The sequence below is a fragment of the Pongo abelii genome, chromosome 6 (assembly GCF_028885655.2).
Source record: "Pongo abelii isolate AG06213 chromosome 6, NHGRI_mPonAbe1-v2.0_pri, whole genome shotgun sequence".
In the NCBI taxonomy this organism is placed as follows: domain Eukaryota; kingdom Metazoa; phylum Chordata; class Mammalia; order Primates; family Hominidae; genus Pongo; species Pongo abelii.
This window is the reverse complement of record NC_071991.2, coordinates 1,703,444-1,726,597: the sequence shown is the minus strand read 5'-3', so window position 1 is coordinate 1,726,597 and position 23,154 is coordinate 1,703,444. Positions and strand designations below refer to the sequence as shown.

The 23,154-nt window shown below is 50.4% G+C and overlaps 1 protein-coding gene and 1 pseudogene across 4 annotated transcripts in view; one reads left to right on the top strand and one right to left on the bottom strand.

Annotated features, from left to right (window-relative positions):
• Nucleotides 1–23,154, bottom strand: part of ELFN1 (extracellular leucine rich repeat and fibronectin type III domain containing 1) — an 85,212-nt gene that overhangs the window by 53,921 nt on the left and 8,137 nt on the right. The window lies entirely within an intron of this gene.
• Nucleotides 1,278–3,532, top strand: LOC112131296 (uncharacterized; annotated as a pseudogene).

The window sequence follows — 23,154 nt, the reverse complement described above, 5'->3', positions numbered from 1 at the left end:
GCCTGGGTGACAGAGGGAGACCATCTATGGAAAAAAAGAAAGAAAAAGGGAGGGAGGGAGGGAAGGAAGGAAGGAAGGAAGGACAGAAAGAAAGAAAGAAAGAGAAAGAAAGAAAGGAAGGAAAAGAAAGAAAAGAAAGGAAAGAAAGAAAGGAGAGAGAGAGAAAGAAAGAAAGAAAGAGAAAGAAAGACACACACACCAGGGCATTTGCGTGCTCTCTCTCTCCCTGCCTCTCTTTCCCTCCTTCTTTCTCTCTCCCCCTCTCTCTCCCTCTGTCTCTCTCTCTCTCTCTCCATCTCTTTCTCTCCCTCTCACCCTCTTTCTCTCTCTCTCCGTGTCTTTCTTTCTCCCTCTCTCTCACACACACACACACACTCTGTCTCTCTCTGCCTTGGGAGGACACGGTGAGAAAGTGGCCGTCTGCAAACCAGGACAGTGGCCCTCCTAGAACCAACCCCGCAGGCACCCGATCCCAGACTTCCAGTCTCAGGGGCGGGGAGACAATGCGTGCTGCTGTCTAGACCCCAGTGTCCGGCTTTTGTTATGAGAGCCGGGGCCGACAAAGGCAGGGAGGAGGCATGTCTGCCCTGCTCACTGCTGTGCCCCCACATCTAAACCAGCCTGGGGCTCGGCATACAGTAGGCATTTAATAAATGCACACTCCAGGAGGAAACAGACTTTGTCTGGTAACCGTAGGGCCTGGTGGGCCCAACAAGATTTGCTGAGTAAATGTTTGTGAACAAATGAATGGGAGTCAGTGAAACCAAACCAGCACGGTTTTTTTTGTTGTTTTTGAGATGGAGTCTCGCTCTGTCGCCCAGGCTGGAGTGCAGTGGCGCGATCTCGGCTCACTGCAACCTCCACCTCCCGGGTTCAAACAATTCTCCCTGCCTCAGACTCCCAAGTAACTGGAATTACAGGTGTCCGCCACAACGCCCGGATAATTTTTGTATTTTTTAGTAGAGAACGGGGTTTCTGCACATTGGCCAGGCTGGTCTTGAACTCCTGGTCTCAGGTGATTCGCCCACCTTAGCCTCCCAAAGTGCTGGGATTACAGGTGTGAGTGACCGCACCCAGCTGCATGGTTTTCAAAGTGGGGTTCATGGGCTTGAGGGGCTGAGTATGCTCCTGCCTCCCAGCGAGACTCGCCCAGGCCTGTGCCAATGGTCCTGCTCCTGCCCTTTAGGGAGTGCCCTCGATGCAGACACCTGAGCCTTGAGCTGCAGCCCTGGAGGAGAAGGACGCAGCTGGTGCTGGGAAGGGCTGGGAGGCGCGCCATGCACCTGGCATGCTACTTCCTGGGGTTCTCAGGCAGGACCAGGGTCCTGTTGGCTTTCCTGGTGGACGGACAGAATCCTCACAGCCCCAGCGGGCTGCGCATGAGCTCTGGAGCCACAGAGCAGGTCCCACCATGTGCCTGTCGGCCACGTCTGCTGCCTGGCACAGCCATGTGCATCCAGAGCCGTGTGCAGTGTAACTCAAAGTGAGGGGGATGGGCACATGTTGCACGACGCCCGACGCCCCTCTGCAGCACTCAACAGGGAGGGCAGGGAGCTGGAATCTGTCCCAGCCGGGCACAGGGCTGCTGTTGGCAGCTAGGGTCAGGGACACTCTCAGAGTCCCCCACTTCTGTGGAACAGACAGTTTCTTTGGTTCTGGAATTAAACTATCAATAGCAGTGGAGACCAAGAAACTCAAGGGCAGGGCAGCTGACAGGCAGTCTCGAATGCACCCTGGGTGGGGGGGGGGTGCAGCCAGCAGCCCTCAGAGCCAGTCTAAGTTTGGCAAAGGGCCGCTGTGCAGGCCAGGCATGGTAACAGTGACGTCTTGGTGTCAGGGCCTCCCGTCTCATACCCTTGCTCGTGCAAGGGCCTCTGCACCTGGGCAGGTGGGTGTGTGGGTGCTTGGGGAGCTGACTCCTTCAAGGAGGTGGTTTCCTGTCTCAGGGAGGCGAGGGGTGCCCCTGGGATCTGCTTCTAGGGGCATAAGCCCCGGCCTGTTGAGTTACTGATGGACCAGAGCTCTATCTTTCTAGAAGGCCTGGGAGAAGCCAGGAATCCCCTCCCAGAGCCTCACCCCACTCCTCCCTCCAGCCATCCTCCTCCAGCTCTTTGTGACATCACTGCCGTTGCCATGGGAACCCTGCCAACTGAGCGGATGACTTCACAGGAGGATGGGAGACGCTGGGCTGGGCCGGCCTGGGTCTTGCAGCAAAGGTCTTTGATAACCAGCAAAATGGCAAAGGGAGGCAGGAAAACCACCAGCAGGGAGGCCAGTGTGGGTTTAAGGTGGTGGCATTCCCCAGCCCTGCCTGGCACCAGCCTCCCAAGCCTGGGACCTGGGGGCTCCCTGCCTCCTTCCAGATGGACGTGGGCATGGTGGAGTGTGAGGGGCCTGCGTCTGCCCGGGCTGGCTGGGGACCCCCGGCTGGAACTGCTTCAAGCCTCTGTTTCTTTCTAGGAAGTGAGACCAGGACCTCAGACTGGGGGCTCCCTGCTGAGTCTGTGGCCCTGAGGGCTGTTCAGCTCTAAGCGTGGGCGCACGGACAGGCCAGACGGGGCGGTATTGCTCTGATCGCCCTGCAGGAATCACAGCCAGATGGGGGCTTCCCAAGCGCTGCCCACCTGGCTGGCACGCAGGAGGAAGTGGCATAGACTGGGGAGGAGGAAGCACTCTCACTCCTGCTGGAGCCTCTTCTCCAGCAGGAACCCCGATTGGCCCAGCCATCCCTGGGGAGCCCCATCCCACGTGCCCCGCACCCCGTGTCTGTCAGCACCGATCAGGGTCTCCCAGACACCTGCTCTGGGGTTGCCATGGGGACGAGCGGCAGGGTGAGTGTGGCGCACACAGCTGTCTGTGGACACACAAAGGGCATGCACACATGTGTCTGTGCTCACCTGCACGTGTTCACATGGACTGGGCACCGCCGGAGGTGTCCACACAGCAGTGTACACGGACCCCCCTGCAGATGTGCACACACCCAGCAAGGCATGTATGTGTTCTCGCACCAGGAAGTGGGTCACGCCCCACACCACACACCGTACACTCTGTCCCTGGAGCACGCACCTGCCTGGGTGCACCAGGCAGTCTAAGCCCATGTCGCCTATGTGTACATGTATGTGCAAATACCTACTCAGGCACACCAGTGTGTGTACACGGCTGCCAGGCACACTGGGCAGTCCAAGCCCATGTCACCTATGTGTACACGCCTGCCCAGGCTCTTGGAATCAGGCACTTTCTGAGGCTGCCCCGATGGGCGTTCCCTTCCCCAGCCAGTACATCCTCTCTTCCTAACCCCACGTCTGCTGGACTCTGAAGGTGTCCACGCGGCCATGAACATCTCCAGGGCCTGCACTGCCCACCACCAGGACCCCAGCGGAACCCAGCATCTGGTCACTAGGGATCTGCGTGGGCAGTCACTTCCTAGGGGCCTGTACCCCTTAAGGAGAGTGAAGGATGGGCCGGCCCAGCTGGGGCTGAATCCTCACAGCCTTGTTCACGGGAGAGGCTGACCTGCGCCCATTTTACAGACAACAAAACTGAGGCTGAGAGAGTAACAGCCCGGCCAGCACACGGCAGAGCGTGGCGCAGGCCCAGGCCGGCCTTGTGAGGTCCCTGCTGTTCCCTGCAGGGTACATAGAGGCGGAAGCTGATGCAGCCCCCACTGGGCGTTCTTTCACTTTCTCTCCTTTGATTCCACAGTCCTCAGACCTAGGAATTAAGGAAACGTCCCTAGTTTCCGATGAAGGAAATATTAATAGAAGCTCAGAGACGTAAGGTAACTGACCCTAGGTCACACAGCAGAGTCAGGGAGCTGGTGAGGTTGAGGGGAGGGAGCCCCAGGAGGGCCTCAAGAATCTCCCTCCCCACTCCACCCAGCCAGGGGCAGGTGCAGCTGGCAAGTGGGCCGCTGGCCCCAGGTATGCCCTGTTTATGCCTCTGTATCTAGCGTACATGACGAAGGCAATTTTCCATGTTTAAAGTGCCACAGCATCGCCCGCCTCTGCTGATCAGCCCCAATCTTTCTTGGCTGTCTCTTCCCCAGCTCCACGCGGATGCACCCCCAATTCAAGCTCCCTAAGCTCTCAGCCCCACTCCTCTCCACTCTGCCTGTCCCAAGGCCCTCCCGGCCCAGGCTTGGGAGAGAGGTGTGCCCTACACTGCCGTGAGCCCCGAGTGGACCCGGACGGCCAGAGCGAGCAGCCCTCAGCCCAGGCTCCACAGCGCAGCCCAGCCCGTCCCTGCAGCCACGATCGGTACTCGCGGAACCCTCTGGCAATCCAGCCTTGGCAGGGCAGGCCAGACAGATCTGTGCAGTTTACAACCAGCTTCTGCTTCTAAAACTAGAAGTGCTACTTGGCACACAGACCACAGTGAAAGTGGAGAAACTGAGGCCCAGAGGCAAAAAGTGTCTCGTCAAAGGCCACAAAGGCAGGAAATAGCAGATGCCAGGAGGGTCATGGCACTCAGAGATGAAAGGAGTCCCTTGTGCCCGGCACTCCCCCGCCCGCCAGCCACCGTGGCCATCCTGGGCACGTGAGCACCGCTGCGCCAGCCCAGCCTGGAGCCTGGTACTGCCGGCCTTGGCAGGCAGACACTGCTGGTCAGGAATGCAGAATCGGCCTTTAAATACCTCAGCAATTTCATGCCCTGGCATCTCCTTCTTCCCCACACCGCCCGAGGCACCGCTGAGGCTTAATGAGCTGTGAAGGTCCATTTTTCAAAGTTAAACATTTCCTGGGCTCCCTGGCCCAGCCTTTAGACACAATCTGGCAATGTCCCGGGTGTGGGGTTGAGACAGCTGCACAGGGAGGCCATGGTTCACACAGATCTCCACGACACCCTAGGCTCTCACTGGCCACCGATGCCAACAGAGACCTACCCGGTGGCCAGCTTATGGGACGCAGAGCTGGCAGTGGGCCAGGCCTGGGCCGTGGGAGCGGTGGGTCGGGCCTGGGCCCCTGAAGCTGGGAATTCCAGCCTAACACAGCCTTCAGAGGTGTCGATTCTAACCCCCTGCCCATTTTATAGATGAGGAAGCTGAGGGAGGGCCATAAGTCCCCCAACATCAGGGACCACAGCGCTTACCCAACCGAATATCTCAGGGTCCAGCCCAGGGCCTAATGTTTAGACCAAAAACAGCTGGTGCTCAATCAATGCTTGTTGCCAGGAGTAAGCACCCAAGGCTGCAGAGCAGGAGGTGGCAGCCTTGGGTGGAGACCGCAGAGCCCTGACTCCCAGACTCCCTGCATCGGCCTCCGAGGGTGCAAACAGACCTCCTGTCTGCTGGGATCTCTGTCAGCATCCCGGAGGCCCCTGGCCCCTGGTTTAGACCCTGCTGTCTGCAGACGTGAAGCAGTGGAGAGGGAAGCCTTGATCTGGACTTAGGCAGGGTCAAGTTTGGGTCCCAACTCTGTCACTCTCTGACTCCCTGGGCTTGGACAAGCCACTTCTGGGGGCCTCAGTATCTCCATTTGCCATTTGGTGACATTAGCCTCTTTACCTGGGGGACTTCTACACTCCCATTTCTTCTAAGCTCCTGTCCATACTGACACTGTCTTTTTCCAGTCCCTGTAGGTCTCTGCATCTCTCATCCACTCATTCATTATCTACTTCCATCATCATTAATCTACATCCTCCCTCATTCAGGCATCCATTCATCCATTTGTCATCCATATATCCTTCTAGCATCCACCCACTTACCCACCAATTCATCCATCCATCCACCTCTCCACCCACCCACTCATCCTTCATCCATCCATTCACCCATTCATCCACCCATCCATCCATCCACCCACCCACCTATCCATTCATAAATTCACACACCCACCCCCATCCATCCATCCATCCATCCATTTATCATCCATATATCCTTCTAGCATCCACCCATCCACCCACCTCTCCACCCACCCACCCATCCATTCATCCATCCACCCACCCACCCATCCATTCATCAATTCACACACCCACCCATCCATCCATCCATTCATCATCCATATATCCTTCTAGCATCCACCCATCCACCCACCTCTCCACCCACCCACTCATCCATTCATCCTTCATCCATCCATTTATCCATTCATCCATCCATCCACCCACCTATCCATTCATCCATTCACACTCACCCATCCATCCATCATCCATATATCTGTCTAGCAACCACCCACCAATCCATCCATTTATCCATCCACCTATCTACCCACCCACTCAACCATCTACCTATCTATCCATCCACTCATCCTTCATCCATCCATTCACCCATTCATCCATCCATTCATCCACCCATCCGGCCACTCACCTATCCATTCATCTATTCACCCACCCACCCATCCATCCATCATCATCCATATATCCTTCTAGCATCCACCCACCCACCAATCCACCCATCCATCCATCCACCTATCCACCCACCCACTCACCCACCTATCCATCCACCCATTCATCTTTCTTCCATCCATTCACCCATCATCTATCCATCCATTCACTTATTCATCTATTCATCCATTTACCCACCCATCCATCCACTCACCTATCCATCCATCCATCCATCCACTTGCTCATCCATCCACCCGCCCATCCATCCACCCATGCATCCATCCACCCACCCATGCATCCATCCACCCACCCATGCATCCATCCACCCACCCATGCATCCATCCACCCACCCATGCATCCATCCACCCATCCATGCATCCATCCACCCACCCATGCACCCATCCATCCACCCATGCATCCATCCACCCACCCATGCATCCATCCACCCACCCATGCATCCATCCACCCATCCATCAGTCCATCCATCTATACATCCATCCACCCCTCCATCTGATGATGCATATGTCAGGAAGGCAATGTGCCAGTTCTGTGCCAGGGCTAGAGTCCCAATCCCCAATTCCTAACCTAATGCCCTCTCCAGATGCCAGGTGTCCAGAGGGCTCAAGGGGTTCCCATTGTCTGGCTGCATTGGCTCAGATCCCTGACTGCTTGGGGAAGAGCTCCTGTTACCACTCTAGGTCTCATGGAGACAACCAAAAGCTAAAGAATCAGAGGACTCCCCATTGGCCCTGCTTCAGGACGGTGTGAATCTGGGCAAGACACTCATCTCAGTGTAGCACTCACCATCTGTAATGGGCACATGATTGCAGAGGCTTCAAACTGGGCCATGCCAGGGAAGTTGGCTGGCTCAAGGCGCTGTAAATGGATAATGTTGTTAGGAGATTCAACATGATTAAAAATAAGGAGACAGGACATGCTTTTCCCTTGTCACCAATTCCACAGCATCTCAAGGGTCTGTAGTGCACCAGGCCCAGCCCCCAGCAAAGGTGGAACCAGGCCTGCCCAGCTGAGCCCTCTGCAGATCCCAGGGGAACAGGGTCAGTCTGCAATCCCAGAAATGTATTCATGGTTCCTTAGCAACCGGTGGCTTGGGGACTGAGCCGGGAATCTGTGTTCCTCCCAGCGTCTCACCTCATCTTTTGTTCCCCTCACTTATCCATCTGAGCTCTCAGCCCTCAGACACATTAGATGACTGGAATGGTGACTACAAGCCTGTGCAATGCTGAAATTATATTTCCACACTCACGGAAGCACACACATGCGTGAGCATGCACAAATGTATACACACTACATACAGTATGCTGAGTAGAGAGGCCCAGGTTAAGAAATAATGTCACTACTCAATTACAGAAAAGAACAAACTATTGATAAGCATCACAACTTGAATGAATCACCAGGGAATTTTGTGGGGGAAAACAAATGTAATCCGAAAATGTTACATACTGTGTGATTCCATTTACACAGCAGACTGACAGTCCCTGACTTAACGATGCTTTGATTTATAATTTTTTTACTTTATAATGGGTTTATTGGGGTATTAAATGCATTTTTGACATATTGTTGACTTATGATGTGTTTATCAGGATGTAACTCTATCATAAATTGAGGAGCATTTGTACTTGAAAAGACAAAATTATAGAAATGGAGAATGGATTAGTGGTGACCAGAGGTCAGAGATGGGATAGGGGTGAGGAAAGGGGGTGTGGCTATCAAAGGGTAACAAGAGGAATATTTGTGGGATGGGACTTTTCTGTATCTGGACTGTATCACTGTCAATATCCTGGTTGTGACACTATACTATAGTTTTGTAGGATGTTGCCACTGGGGGGAACTGGATAAAGGGTACATGGGATCTCTCTGTATTATTCTCACAATTGCAAGGGACTGTACAATTGTCTTAAAATAGAAAATTTAATTTTAAGGAAATAAAATAATGTCATTGAAAATGGATGGTATTTTTCAATAAAAGGGGTAAAATCAACTGGATTAGTATACCTGGGAAGAACTGACACTTGATCCTTACATCTCACACCATAGATAAAAAATTACAGGTGGATTAAAAGTCTAAATGTCAAGTGTAAAACAATAAAGCTCCTAGAAGATTACATAGAAGAGCATCTTCAAGAACTTAAGGTGAGAAAAGATTTCTTTATAAGCTAACAGAAAATGCTAGCCATGGAGGAGAACTTCAGAAACATTAAAATGAAGAACTTCTTCTCATTAAAATACATGACTGAAAGAGTGAAATGGCAAGCCATGGAATGAGAGAAGATATTTTCAACATATATAATCAAAAAATTAAGAATTACTAGATATATAAAGAATTCCTACAAACGTATAAGATAAAGAATGCAACTCAATAGAAAAATGGGGCCAGGTGCAGTGGCTCACACCTGTAATCCCAGCACTTTGGGAGACCAAGGTAGAAGAATTGCTTAAGTCCAGGAATTTGAGACCAGTCTAGGCAACACAGGGAGACTCTGTCTCTACAAAAAAAAAAAAAAAAATTAGCCAGGCATGGTGCCTGTAGTCCCAGCTATGTGGGATGCTGAGGTGGGAGGATTAATTGAGCAGGAAGTCTGAGACCAGTCTGGGCAACATAGTAAGACCCTGTCTCTATAAAAAAAATAAACAAATAAAAGAAAAAAGACAAATATGACTTTTAAACAGACAGGTCACAAAAAAAATGACATACAAATATCCAAATGGCCAATAAACTTATGAAAAGGTATTCACTAGTAATGCTAAAATTTAAAAGGACTGACAATATCAAAGGCTTTTAAAAAATTGTTTTAGATTTAACATTTAGACCTTTAATTCATCCAGAATTAATTTTTAAATCTATGGTGTGAGGTAGGCATCAAGTTTCAGTTTTTTCCAGGTATACTACTCTAGTTGATCTTACCCCTTTTATTGAAATATACCATCCATTTTCAATGGCATTATTTTATTTCCTTAGAATTAAATTTTCTATTTTGAGACAATTGTACAGTCCTATGCAGTTGTGAGATTCCCCTGGAGGGGAGAAGGGTAGTGATCAGGAGGAGATGGGGTGGGGGGCTTCTGAGATACAAGTATCATTTTTTTTCTTGAGCTAGATGGTTCCTACATAAATTTCACTTTGTGGTACTTCATGGAATTGCATATGTTACCTTTTTTTAAGTTTTGTTTAAAAAAAAATATACCACAGGGTGTGAATTCTGGCATAGAATAGTGAAAAGGTCACCAAATCTTCTCTCCAAAAAACAACTATAAAACTAGTCCAAATTCTCAAAAACAATCATTTCCACATCCTGGAAATTAACCAAAGGCCTTCATTCATGAAAAACTGATTAACTTAGGCTAAGACAGGGGGAATCTGTGGAGTTCTTACCTGAAGCTCTCCCATCTCCCCCCACCCCTCCCTCCGACTCAGTTGATGCAGTCATTCCAACAGGGCAGGGCAGGGCAAGGCAAATCATAAAAACTAGCAGCTTTGCTGTCAGGGGCTGATTTTATTTGAAGCAGAAGGCACAAACTCTCGTTTGGCAGAAGTGTTGTCAGTAAGAAGCAGCAATCTCGGTGGCAAGTGAATGGGGAAAGCCACTGGTTCTACCGGGCTTAAGCTGTGATCCTGACTGGGGCAGCAATAGACCAGTAGACTAGCTGGGAATCTGATAGAGAGTTGCATGAAATATGACAGTCACAGAGATACCTGATAAGCCTTCCACATGTGCCCAATGGATGGGTAGCACACATACACAGGGGACAGCAGAGAGGGCCCAAGGAATTCACAAATTTCTGGCCTGCTGAGAGCCTGTAAGCATGTGCAGAGGAGACAAAAGAGGGTCTGGAAAAAAGTAGAAACCAGGTCAGGCCTGAAAACTACATGATCTTTGGATGTGCTTACAGACCCACATGTAGATCTATCAGCAGCATGTGTAGGCCTGACTGGCTCAAGGTATTTGCAAACAACCCCAAACCAATCACTGACTGATCACAGAGCTATGCAAACATAGAGGTAATCTAGGAGGCCAGAATTAAAATAAGTAGGGATTTAACAGAAGAGAAGAAAGCCAGGAATGGTGACATGTACCTGTAGTCCCTGCTACTTGGGAGGCTGATGTGGGAGTATAACTCAAGCCCAGGAGTTCCAGGCTGCAGTGAGCTATGATCACACCACTGTACTCCAGCCTGGGCAAGAGTGAGATCCCATCTCAAAAAAAAAAAAAAAAAAAAAAAAGAACAAGGACAAACTAACAGAGACACAATGATCACACATTCACACATGAGGGGAAAATGAATTTCACAGCTTCAGTTCAGGTCAATTACTACACAAACAACAACAACAACAACAAAACCCAGCAATACTAGCAACTCTTGGGGATACAAATCAGAAACTGGAACTGCTGCAATATATTACCTGAAATGTTTGTTTTCAACACAAACTTACAAAACATCCAATGAAACAGGAAAGGGTGAGTAAAAAAAAAGTCACTGGAAACTGTCATTGAGTCTCCCCAGATGTTAGATATAGCAAAGACTTCAAAGCTTTTTATAATATAATATAAATATATGTTTATATGTAATATAATTTAATATATATAATATATATTATATAAACTGTTGAAAGACAAAGAAAAATTATAATATAAATATATATTTATATTATACATTTATATAATATAAATACATTTAAACAGATAGGTCACAAAAAAATGACATACAAATATCCATATGTTTAAAGAATTGAAGAAAAGGATAATAATAGTGACTCAAAACACAAAACCTCAATGAAGAGACAGAAATTATTTAAAAAATGGAAAATCTGGAATTAAAAAGTATAATTGCTGAAATGAAAAATTCATTACATGAGGGCAAAAGAAAAAATTAGTGTGCTTGAAGATCAATCAATAGAAGTATTCAATCTAAAGAACACAGAGAAAAAATTGAACAGAAAAATAAACTGTGCCTCTGACATACATGAGACATCAAGTGCACTAGCATATGTGGTGATGGGAGTCTCAAGAGAAGAGGAGAGAGAGAAAGAGGCAAGAATAAGATTTGAAGAAATAATAGCTGAAAATTTCCCAAATTTGATGAAAAGCATTAATCTACAGATTCAAGAAGATCAACAAACACCAAATAGGATGAACATAAGAAAAATCCAAACCTGGACACCTCATAGCCAAACTGTTGAAAGACAAAGAAAAGAGCAGGAGAAAATTGATTCACAGTGTCCAGAGTAACAGCAATATGATCAATGGCTGATTTCTCATCAGAAACTATGGAGGGAAGAAGGTGGTGGAATGGCATATTCAAAATGTGAAAACAAAAAAAAATGTGTTAGCCAAGAATGAAGGCAAACTAAAAACATTACAGATCAAGAGAAACTGAAAGAATTTGGGGCTAGTACAGCTTATTTAGAAGAAATACCAAGAGAAGTCTTTTAGGCTGAAAGGAAATGTCAGATGGTAATTCAAATTCACAGAAAGAAATGAAGAGTACCAGAAATGGTAAATATGTAGATGAATATAAAAAGCTCTATAAATGTATTACTTTCTCTTTCCTTCCCTTAACTTCTTTTAAAAACATAAGATTGTATAAAGCAATATTTTTAACACTATATTGTTATATGTTATAACACATGTCAACATATATTGATGAAATATATGACAATAATAGTACAAAACAGGGAGAAGAAAATTGAGCTATGTTGGAGTAGAGTTTCTATATTTTACCATAATTGTTAGTATTAATGAAAAATAGATGGTAATAAGTTGGTATGCATACTGTAGTCCCTAGGGCAACCAATAAGAAAATAACTCTAAAAATTAGTTTAAAAATTAACAGAGGAATTAAAATGGCACATGAAAAGTATTTACCTAGCTCAAAAGAAGGCAGCATAGGAGAAAAGAATGGGTGAAGACATGAGACATAGAAAACAATGAAGAAAACAGCACCCATAGGAAATAAAAAAATTGCATTAAGTGTGAATGGACTAAATAAAAAGCAAATAAAAAGACCAAATAAAAAGCAGAGATTGTCAGACTGGACAGCAATATGATCAATGGCTGATTTCTCATCAAAAATTATGGAGGGAAGAAGGTGGTGGAATGACATATTCAAAGTGTGGAAACAACCCAAATATATACTGTCTAGAATGGGTAGATTTTAGTTCAAATATACAAATATGTTGAAAATAAAAGGATAGAAAAAGATATACATGCAAACAGTAACCATAACAAAGCTAGAAAAAGATATACATGCAAATATTAACCATAACAGAACTGGAGTAGGTAAAAAATTTTTTTTGGGAGACAGGATCTCATTCTGTCACCCAGGCTGGAGTGCAGTGGTGTAATCATAGCTTTCTGCAGCCTCAACCTCCCACACTCAAGTGATCCTTCCTCCTCAGCCTCTCAAGCAGCTAGGACTACAGGTGTGCACAACCATGCCCAGCTAATTTAAAAAATTTTTTGTAGAGACGGGGTCTCCCTATGCTTCCTAGGGTGGTCTCAAACTCCTGGGCACAAGCAATCCTCCTGCCTTGGCCTCCCAAAGTGCTGGGATTACAGGCATGACCCACCACACCCAACCTGGAGTAGGTAAATTAATGTCAGATAAAATAGACTTTAAGACAAGAAATATTGTCAAAGACAAAGAGGAAGGTTTCATAATGATATATATGTCAGTATCTCAGGAATATGTAACAGTTATAAATAAATATGCCCATAACAACAAAGTCCCAAAATACATGAAGCAAAAATTGGCAGAATTAAAAGGAGAAATAGACAAATCAACAAAAATAGTTGGGGATTTCAATACTCCACTCCCTCTCAATAACTGATAGAACAACTAGAGAGAAAACCAGCAAGGACAGAGAAGACTTGAACATTACCACCAACTTGAGCTAGCTGACATTTATAGAACATTCCACCCAAAAGACCACACAATGTTTTCAAATGTATGTGGAAATATAAAGGAATATTATGAACAACTTTACACCAACAGATTAGACCTAATTTAGATGAAGTGAACAAATTCCTAAAAAGACACAAATTATCAAAACTGGTTTAGTAAGAATAGAAAATCTGAACAGACTTATAACCAGTAAAACAAAAAACAAAAACAAAAAAAACTAAACTAAGACATAACAAGTTAAAAAACAAACAGATTAATTTGAAATCTTCCCACAAAGAAAAGCCCAGGCCCCTATGACTTTAGTGATAGGTTTTGTCAAATATTTAAAGAAATAATATCAAAACTTCACAAACTCTTTCAAAAAAAAAAAAAAAAAGGAGAAAAACTTCTCCACTTATTCTGTGAGAGCAATATTTTCCCTGATACCAAAATCAAAAGCATCACAGAAAATAACAGACCTCATAAACAGAAGATTCAAAAATCCTTAAAATATCAGCAAACCAAAACCAACAACATATAAATATAGGTAGAATTTTCCCCAGGAATGCAAGGTTGGTTTAACATCTGAAAATCACTAATTTTGATCCCCTTAATAGATACAGAAAAATAATTTGACAAAATCCAACACCCATTCATGGAAAAGCTCTCAATAAACTAAAAATGGCAGAGAACTTCTCAACCTGATAAACACTATCTATGAAACCCCACAGCTAACATCATATGGTGAAAGACTGAATGCTTTTCCTCTAAGGCCAACAACAAAGCACCTCTGCTATTCAAGATTATTCTGAAAGTTCCAGTTAGTGCAATAAGGCAAGAAAAAGAAATAAAAGTGCTCCAAGAGGCCAAGGTGGGAAGATCATTTGAGGCCAGGAGTTCAAGACCAGCCTCAGTAACATAGAAAACCTTGTCTCTACAAAAAAAAAAAAAAAAATTATCCTGGCATCATGGCACATGCCTGTAGTCCCAAACACTTGGGAGGCTGTGGTGAGAAGATCACTCGAGCCCAGGAATTCGAGGCTTCAGTGAGCTATGATCACACCACTGCACTCCAGCCTGGGCAACAGAGTAAGATCCTGTCTTTGAAAATAAAAAAAATAAAATAAAATAAAAATAGGCATATAATTCAATGGAATAGAATTGAGAGTCCAGAAATAAACTTTTCCATTTATGATTCCAATAAAATGTAATGCAGAAAAGATAGTCTTTTTCAAAAATATGTATACAGCAAAACAAGCTATGACCCTCACACACCATACAGACATTAGCTAAAACTGGACAACAGGCCTAAGTGCAAGAGCTAAGGCTATAAACGTCCTAGAAGAAAACAGAAGAAATCTTTGTGACCTTGGGTTAGGCAAACAATTCCTAAATATGACACCCAAAACATGCTGCATAAAAGAAAACAAAATGATAAATTGGACTTCATAATAAGTTAAAAAACGTTTGTGCTCCAAAAAGATACCATTAAGAAAATGAAAGACAAGCTCCAGAGTGGGATAAGAGATCAGAAATTACATTTCTGATAAAGGACTTGTATCCAGAACATATACAGAACTCACAATAAGTCTGAATAATTTTGAAACCCAATAATAAGACAAATCCATTAAATATGGGCAAAAGATTTGAATAGACATTTTATCAAAGAAATATGAATGCCTAATGAGCACATGAAAAGATGTTCAACTTCATCGGTCATTCGGAAAATGCAAATTTAAACCACATGGGACACCATTACACATCCGCCTGAAGATCTGTAATAAAAAGACCGACAATAGCAGGTGGTGAGAGACACGCAGGGGCCGGAACGCTCACGTGTTGCTGGTGGGAATGTAACATGGTCTGGCCAGTTTGGAAAACTGTTTGGCAGCTTGTTAAGAATTTAAATATGGCCAGGCACAGTGGTTCACACCTGTAATCCCAGCCCTTTGGGAGGCCGAGGCGGGTGGATCACTTGAGGTCAGGAGTTCAAGACCAGCCTGGCCAACATGGCGAGACCCAGTCTCTACTAAAAAATACAAAAATCAGCTGGGCATGGTGGTGCGTGCCTGTAATCCCAGCTACTCAGGAGGCTGAGGCAGGAGAATCACTTGAGCCTGGGAGGCAGAGGTTGCAGTGAGCCAAGATTAAGCCAGTGCACTCCAGCCTGGGTGACAGAGTGAGACTCCATCTCAAGAAAAAAAATTTTTACAATATGAACTTAGCAGATGAACTCTACTTCCAGGAAGCTGCCTAGTTTGTGCACGCATGTTCACAGTGGTATGACTCATAATGGCCCCACGCTGGACACACATGCTCTGCATGTGTTTTGGATAATGGATAAATAAAACTTGGTCTAGCAATACAACAGAATACTATTCAGCAATAAAAACCAAAAACTACTGACACAGTCTACAAGATGATTGAACCTCAAAAACATGACACTAAGTGTTAGAATCCAGATGCAGAAGACTGCATATTGCAGGATCCAGGATCCCATTGACGTGAAATGTCCATTAAATGTAAATCCGCAGGCTGGGCGCGGTGGCTCACGCCTGTAATCCCAGCACTTTGGGAGGCTGAGGGGTGTGGATCACCTGAGGTCAGGAGTTTGAGACCAGCCTGGTCAACATGGTGAAACCCTTTCTCTACTAAAAATACAAAAACTACCCAGGCGTGGTGGTGGGCGCCTGTAATCCCAGCTACTCAGGAGGCTGAGGCAGAAGAATTGTTTGAATCCAGGAGGCAGAGGTTGCCGTGAGCCAAGATCACACCACTGCACTCCAGCCTGGGCGATAGAGTGAGACTCAGTCTCAAAAAAAAAAAAAAAAAAAAAATGTAAATCCACAGAGACAGGGTGCAGATCAGTGCCTGGGGGTAGGGTGGGGGGTGCTGACTACAGTTGGGCACGAAAACGTTCTATAGCTGGTATGTAGTTATGGTTGTTCAACTCTATGAATGCATGAAAACCGCTGCCTGGTGCCCTTGCAATGGGCTTGCAGATGGAGAGTGGAAGGCACGCTGACGGTGTCAGCGCACATGATACCTCTGTAAAGCTGCTCAGGAAGAAAGGAGAAGCAAGCTCAGGCAAGGGAAACAAGCGCAGCACAGCCGCTGCCCCTTTCAGCATCCTCCCCCAGGTGATCAGAGTCTTGTCCTAAGGGTGGCGAGAACCAGAACTTCACCAGCCGCCAGACCATCCGCGTCTTGACCATCCTGCCACACTTGGTTTTCACTCAAAACAGGAGGATCTCCCCGTGACCTTGGGGTACCTTCCCAAAAATCGAACGCACAATTTGTTCCCCTACATGATCTGCCTTGGACACTCCTCCAAGGGGTGTTCCAGCACTGCCCTGGGCCCACGGACCGGGTCAGAATGAGCCAGAGTGCCCAAGGCAAGCCCAGGCTACTCCCAGGATAACACCTGCTTTGCTTTCGTATCCAGACCACGGAGCCCAGCATCGGAGAATGTCCACTGGGTAGATGAATGAATGAATCAATCAATGAATAACACTTTTAATGTGTAACTCCCATGTCCTGACGTCATGGTCATGTTTAATGAACTGTGCACCTGCACACAGGTGCGCTCAGGGGCACACGCACCCCCTTGTGCTCCCCGTTCCATCTGTGTCCCTGCCCTTTCCTTTCCTCGACGATGGTGATCTGGGTGCCAGGGCCCCGTGGTGGACAGGACAAGGCAGAGGTGACCCTGCAATGGGGCTTTCAGAGGAGTGGGGGACACCGTGCCCACAATGGCCAATGATGCCAAGGATAGGGGCAGAGTTACAGCAGGGGGTCACTGTTGGAGTGTGGCCGGGGGGCAGGGGGAAGGGATCCTCGTTCTGAGCACCATGGCATCCAGGCTGTGCCAACGCCCCACAAATGCCACCCCGTGTGGTGGGACTCACCCCAGCAGACAGGAGTTAGCAGCTCCAGTGCACAGGTGCGAACATGAGGCTTGCAGGAACCCTCTGTTCCCCTCCCCACATCCTCCCCGGGAGAGCTTGGTAGGGATGAGGCTGAGGCAGCAGCCTGGGCCTCAGTTTCCCCTCCTGCCTCAACCTCCAAGGAACGTTCCTGTGGGTTCCCTCAGCCAGCAAGCTGCAGGGGACCCCAGAGCAGGCCCCGGGACTGTCCTCCAGGCCCCAGGCCCAGAGTTCCCTGCTCACAGCCCAGCTGGTCAGGCCAGGCACCCCCAGGCTTGGGGAGGTCCCAGAGCCTCCTGCAGAGAGAGGGATGTGCAGCCGTGATAATGCCCGCACAATGGACCCAGGCTGGGCTGTAGCTATGGCTCCCCCGCTCGGCCCCGGTCACCAGCTAGACCCTCGCAGGGTACAGAGCCCTGGCTGCTCTTTTGTCAAATGGGAGCTATGGGCAGTTCTGTGTGTGTGTGTGTGTGTGTGTGTGTGTGTGTGTGTATGTGGGGGGTGGGCTCTAGCTGAGTAGGTGCCAACATCCCTGCAAGATGGACATAATCGTTAGTGCGTAACTCAGGGTCATGCAGCCCAGCGGAGGTGACGGGAGATGGGGGTCAGGGTCCCCAGGCCTCTCCTCTCCTCACCCAAGGCCAGTTCCTCGGGGTGAGCACTCCTGGGAGCACAGGCCAGCCCCTGACATCACCCACTCTGGCATCACCCATGCTCCAAATCCCAGTTCACAGCATATCCACGCGATGCCCGCACCCCACACTCCCGATTTCGCTGCTGTGCCAAACATTCCCTCACTCGCTAAGCCGGGTAGTCACCAAGACCGTCGCAGAGATGGGGGATGCCCTGGTACCCACACGGACAGGCAGAGGGCACAGTGAGAGCCGGGCTCAGGGGCCACACCCACGACCGCTGGGGCCAGGCAAGGGCAGCAGGGCTGAGGCTGGTGGTGGGTGCAGGAAGAGGACGCCGGAGGAGGCTTGGGGGAAGTCTGGACACCGCGGGAGGTGCTCAGGCTGTTTACAGACCTTTCTGTAAAATGTGGGGTGGGGACCCAAGGGTGTCTGAGACAGGCTATGCTGGGTTCTGGCACATGTGAGCCGTGAGCCTGGACCATGTTACTTCCCCACTCCATGCCTCAGCCTTCTGGTCTGTGAAATGGGCACACAGCACCTCCCTCCGGGCTGTGTGAAGATTCCCAGTGGTGTGGGCCTTACCCACAACTGGCATGCAGGGTGCAGGGTGGGGCGCGAGAGCTGCTCTGAGCCCAGGTGTGGGGTGTGAGGCTCAGGTGCCCTGGGTGGTCACGGCAGGATGGGAGCTGAAGTCCCATGTTGGCACACGCTGCACTCCAGGACCCCATGGTATGTGTCTGTGTGCACCTGTGCCTGTACACCCCTGTGCATTCCTCCACAGTGTGTGTGGGAGCACGGTGGCACACACACACTGTGCACGGTCAGGGCACAGGCGCCCAGGGCTGGGAGCTGCCCGTTCAGCCGAGTCCCCTTGGTCCCTGACTGGCATGGATTCGGGTGCAGGAACACTGGATTTCTGGTGAGTTGTTTCTCTGAAGAGCTGTCTCTGGGGACTCACAGCCCTCAGATGTAGCATGCTCTTGCTCTGTGGGGACAATGTAATGAAGGAACAAAAATAAGCCCGGATGTCTGTCAGACAGCAAACACCTCAGGGGCCTGACTCTCTTCCTGACGTCCCTCCCCACCTACCCCAAGGACAGGGGAGCTGGCCGCTCCCAGACCCACCAGGAGCCCGCGGGAGCTCCACACGCTCCCCGCATCTCAGAGCCTCCATCCGCTCGACTGAATTTGCAAAAAAAAGAAAAAGCAGACAACAAATTCATTTTACAGAACCTACCCCTCAGACTGAAGGAATTTCACATCAGAGCCACGATCATTCATGACTCCACATCGGCTGCCCACTGTGGTGTCTGAGAGGGGAAAGGTGTGGGGGGGCCAGGAGGGTGTGCACACTCCTCTATTCATGCAGACACTAATCTACACACACGTGAGCTCATGCACGTGTGTGCACACTCCTGTATTCAGACACGAATCTACATGCACACACCCGCGAACCTACGCGCACACACGTGCACACTCCTCTATTCACACAGGCGGTAATCTACACGCACACACATGTGAACACGTGTGCCTGCTCCCATATTCACTCGGACACCCATCTGCACCCAGAGCCACACACAAACTAAGATCTGAGAATCCCATCTCCTGGAGGAAGCTGGGATGCCGGATACCTGAGGAATGCGCCCTGAACCCCACTTCTGTGGGCACCCTGAGGGGTTCTGTGCCAAGCTGACCCCGCTGTTTCACACCAATCCATTTTGGGGGGTTCATCTCCCCAAGAACACAGCTCTGAAATGCTAATGGCTGTCAAAGGGAAGCACGACTTGCTTCACACAACCTTCCTCTCCACAGGACTGCCTCCCTCATTTCCTAATGAATATAAATAGGAAAATGGGTTTTGCCTTACAGAATATTTTTCTGTATAGGAACGTAGCTCCAATTTCTAAGCACTGTCAAAACAGAAGTTACATCCTCTCTGTCTCTCCGTTGCCAGCGTTGTCACCCAGTACAGGCTACCCTCATGGCTCTCAGACGTCGGCAGTCCCCTGGGTGGCTCATTCCCTCGTGTGCCCTTAAAAACCCTTTCTTCGTCGACACTGGAGGGATGCTTTAAAGCCAGCCTTGTCTCTCAGCTGCTGCAAACTCCCCAGAGACTTCCCAAAGCAATCCGAGTACCATCCAACTCTTACCAAGAGCTCCGACACAGGAGCAGCCCTGACCCTGGGGCCTCTCCCGCTCATCTCTCAGCCCCCACGGCCAGCTGCACTGGCCTTACCCTTCACCCACATGAAGCGTGTCTCGGCTGCGGGGCCTTTGCACCTGCTATCCCTTCCCCAACATCCTCCTTCCCTGTCTCTTTGCACAGCAGGGCACAGAGGGACGCAGGGACCGAACTTGCACCCCATCCAGGATCCAGGGCTGCAGGTCTGAGGGTCCTGCAGGGCAAATCAGAAGGGCTGGGGATTCTGCCAGCAGCGGCAGCTCGGCCCTTTCCAGAACTGGTGTCAGCCATTTACACTCCCCACAGCCATCCATCCGCCCCCATCCTCACATGACGGAGGGGAGGCCGAGGCTCCAGGAAGGGAAGGGACCCACCTCAGGTCAGGCCGAACACCAGAGGCTCCCCAACCCGGGCCACCCCATGATCTGCAGCCAGGCCCTTCCACCATTCCACAGGACAGACAGATGCAGGGGTGGTCCCTCAGTGAAGAGGGCAGAGGCTGGGCCCTTCCACAGCTTCCACAGGGCAAACAGACACAGGGGCGGTCCGTCGGTGAGGAGGGCAGAGGCCTCAGTGCAGGCTCCCCTCAGGCAGGGAGACAACAGACTGGGATTCCTCTCCAGGGTGCCCTGGAGCCACTACCAGCACCCTCTGGGCAGAGGCAGGCACTTGGCTAATGCCATCTGCCTTGGGATGTGGTCTAGGAACCAGCTGCCACCTTTCCAGACATGTCCAGGAAGCATCCCAGTCCCCCTCCCAGGCAGCCTCCCTCGGTCAGCACTCTGACCCGTGTGGGGCCAGGCAGGAGCCACAGCACAGCCCAGAGTCCAGGCCCAGGAGACACATCCTGAGGGTCCCCAGCCCCTTGGGCTTCTAGGGAGGCCATGGAGGTCGAGATGGCAGTGACGGAGCCAAGCGCTGGCCACCCCTCCATGCAGCCCTGGCGGGGCGTCTGTGCTGTGGGTATTTCTGGGACACCTTCCCAGCCACTACTTCGGGCTCTGTCTCGACAGCGCAGGACTGTGAAGGCACACAGCTGTCCTTGACTGGTCCCTCTGGGCCAGCGCTGCCTCACTGTGTGCTCTGCAAAGCCCTCTCCCTGCAGTGCTTCCCGTGCACCGGCCGAGGGTCTGGGGATCCCCCCGATGGCCCCCCATTTCCAGACCCGGCTCCTCGGCCCCAGGAAGCCGGCCGGGATTCTCATCCATGTGGGGCGGGCACATGGCTGGCTGTGTTTGTATCTGTGTTTATTAAACTAGAGGGAGTTAATGACTAAGAGGTGCCTGAGTTTGATCCTGCTGAAAATAAGACTCGGATCTGTCGGTAAACACGGGGGAGCCTCCAGGCTGTCAATCACCTCCCGGGGTTTCCATCCCAGGCAGGATTCTGCCTGGACCCAACCCAACAGCCTCCAAATGTCGGGGCAGCAATGCCGGGGTGTGCACCTGTCACGTGGACAGACCCCCGAGCCCTTGGCCGCCAGCTGGCCACATGTCCAGCGCTGGTGAGAAGGTCTCAGCGCGCTCAGCGCTCTGTGACAAGCCCTCTGACAGAAGTCACCATCGGAGGGGACGGACGGCAGAGAGATGTGCTTCTGTGGGGTGGGGTCCCAGAGGGGGTAGTGGGCCACAGGGGGCCTGGGGGTGTGTAGGGGTGGAATGTGGCTTCCCAGACAAGCCAGTTCACCTCCACGCCGTGGGCTGCCGGGTCCCCGTCGGCAAGGCCAGGGGCACTCTCCCAGCTGAGGCCGGATATGAGGTGTGGGGAGCCCAGCGTGGGAGCAGGGCTGAGCCCAGATACCGCTGCCTGGAAGCCTCAGTGGCTTGCGGCCACTGCCCTGTCTGGGCCTCAGTGTCCCTATCTTTAAAATTCAGAGATTGAATTGGAGGCTCTAGCAAACACAGTGGACCTGGTGACGGCTGGGCTGGGCTGGGCTGGGCTGGGCCGGGCCAAAGGACGTTTCCCACCCGGCTGCACCTCCTCTGTCCCCACCCCTTCCTCGGAAGCCCAGAGCATGGTTTTCAATATACCCCAGCCTCATGTGGGGGCACTGGGCACAATACACAGAGAGGCAAGGCCCTGTCCCTTCCACCGGTCTCCCACACTGTGGCTGCCCGAGTCTGTCCTGGAACTGGCGGAGGAAGACATTAGGGCAGACGTCGTGGGCAAGGGGTCATCGTCCACTGTCAAGGCCCCTCTCCCCAGCCCCCTCACTGCTCTGGGGGCCTCACACCTTCCCTTCTGCTGCCTCTCCTGCCTGGATGCCCGCCTCTTCCTGTGGGGTTATCTAAACTCTGCCCACCCTACAGGGGCCAGCTAGACCCCTCCTCCTCAGCCCCAAAGAGAAGCTTGGGTCCAGCTCACAGGGGAAGGGAGTCTGGAAGCCGTGAGTCCTGAGGAACTCACTGCTGGGCAGAAGGGAGGCAACCAGGGCTGAGTAACCGAGACCCTGAGACTCCAGGGTCTCCCACCACAGAACGGCCCCAGGAGTCCTAACCATGTGAGGGAAGGGCTGTGTGGACCAGCCTCCATGACTCAGTTTCCCCACCGGCTCCTGTGTACCCCCATGGCCCGGAGCAGGGAGCGGAGGAGTGGTCCTCTCTGACTCAGTTTCCCCACCGGCTCCTGTGCACCCCCATGGCCCGGAGCAGGGAGCGGAGGAGTGGTCCTCTCTGACTCAGTTTCCCCACCGGCTCCTGTGCACCCCTCATGGCCCAGATCAGGGAGCAGAGGAGTGGTCCTCGCCGCCTGACTCAGTTTCCCCACCGGCTCCTGTGTATCCCCGTGGCCTGGAGCAGGGAGCAGAGGAGTGGTCCTCTCTGACTCAGTTTCCCCACCGGCTCCTGTGCACCCCTCATGGCCCAGATCAGGGAGCACAGGAGTGGTCCTCTCTGCCTGACTCAGTTTCCCCACTGGCTCCTGTGTACCCCCATGGCCCGGAGCAGGGAGCGGAGGAGTGGTCCTCTCTGACTCAGTTTCCCCACCGGCTCCTGTGCACCCCTCATGGCCCAGATCAGGGAGCGGAGGAGTGGTCCTCTCTGACTCAGTTTCCCCACCGGCTCCTATGCACCCCTCATGGCCCAGATCAGGGAGCAGAGGAGTGGTCCTCTCTGCCTGACTCAGTTTCCCCACTGGCTCCTGTGTACCCCCATGGCCCGGAGCAGGGAGCGGAGGAGTGGTCCTCTCTGACTCA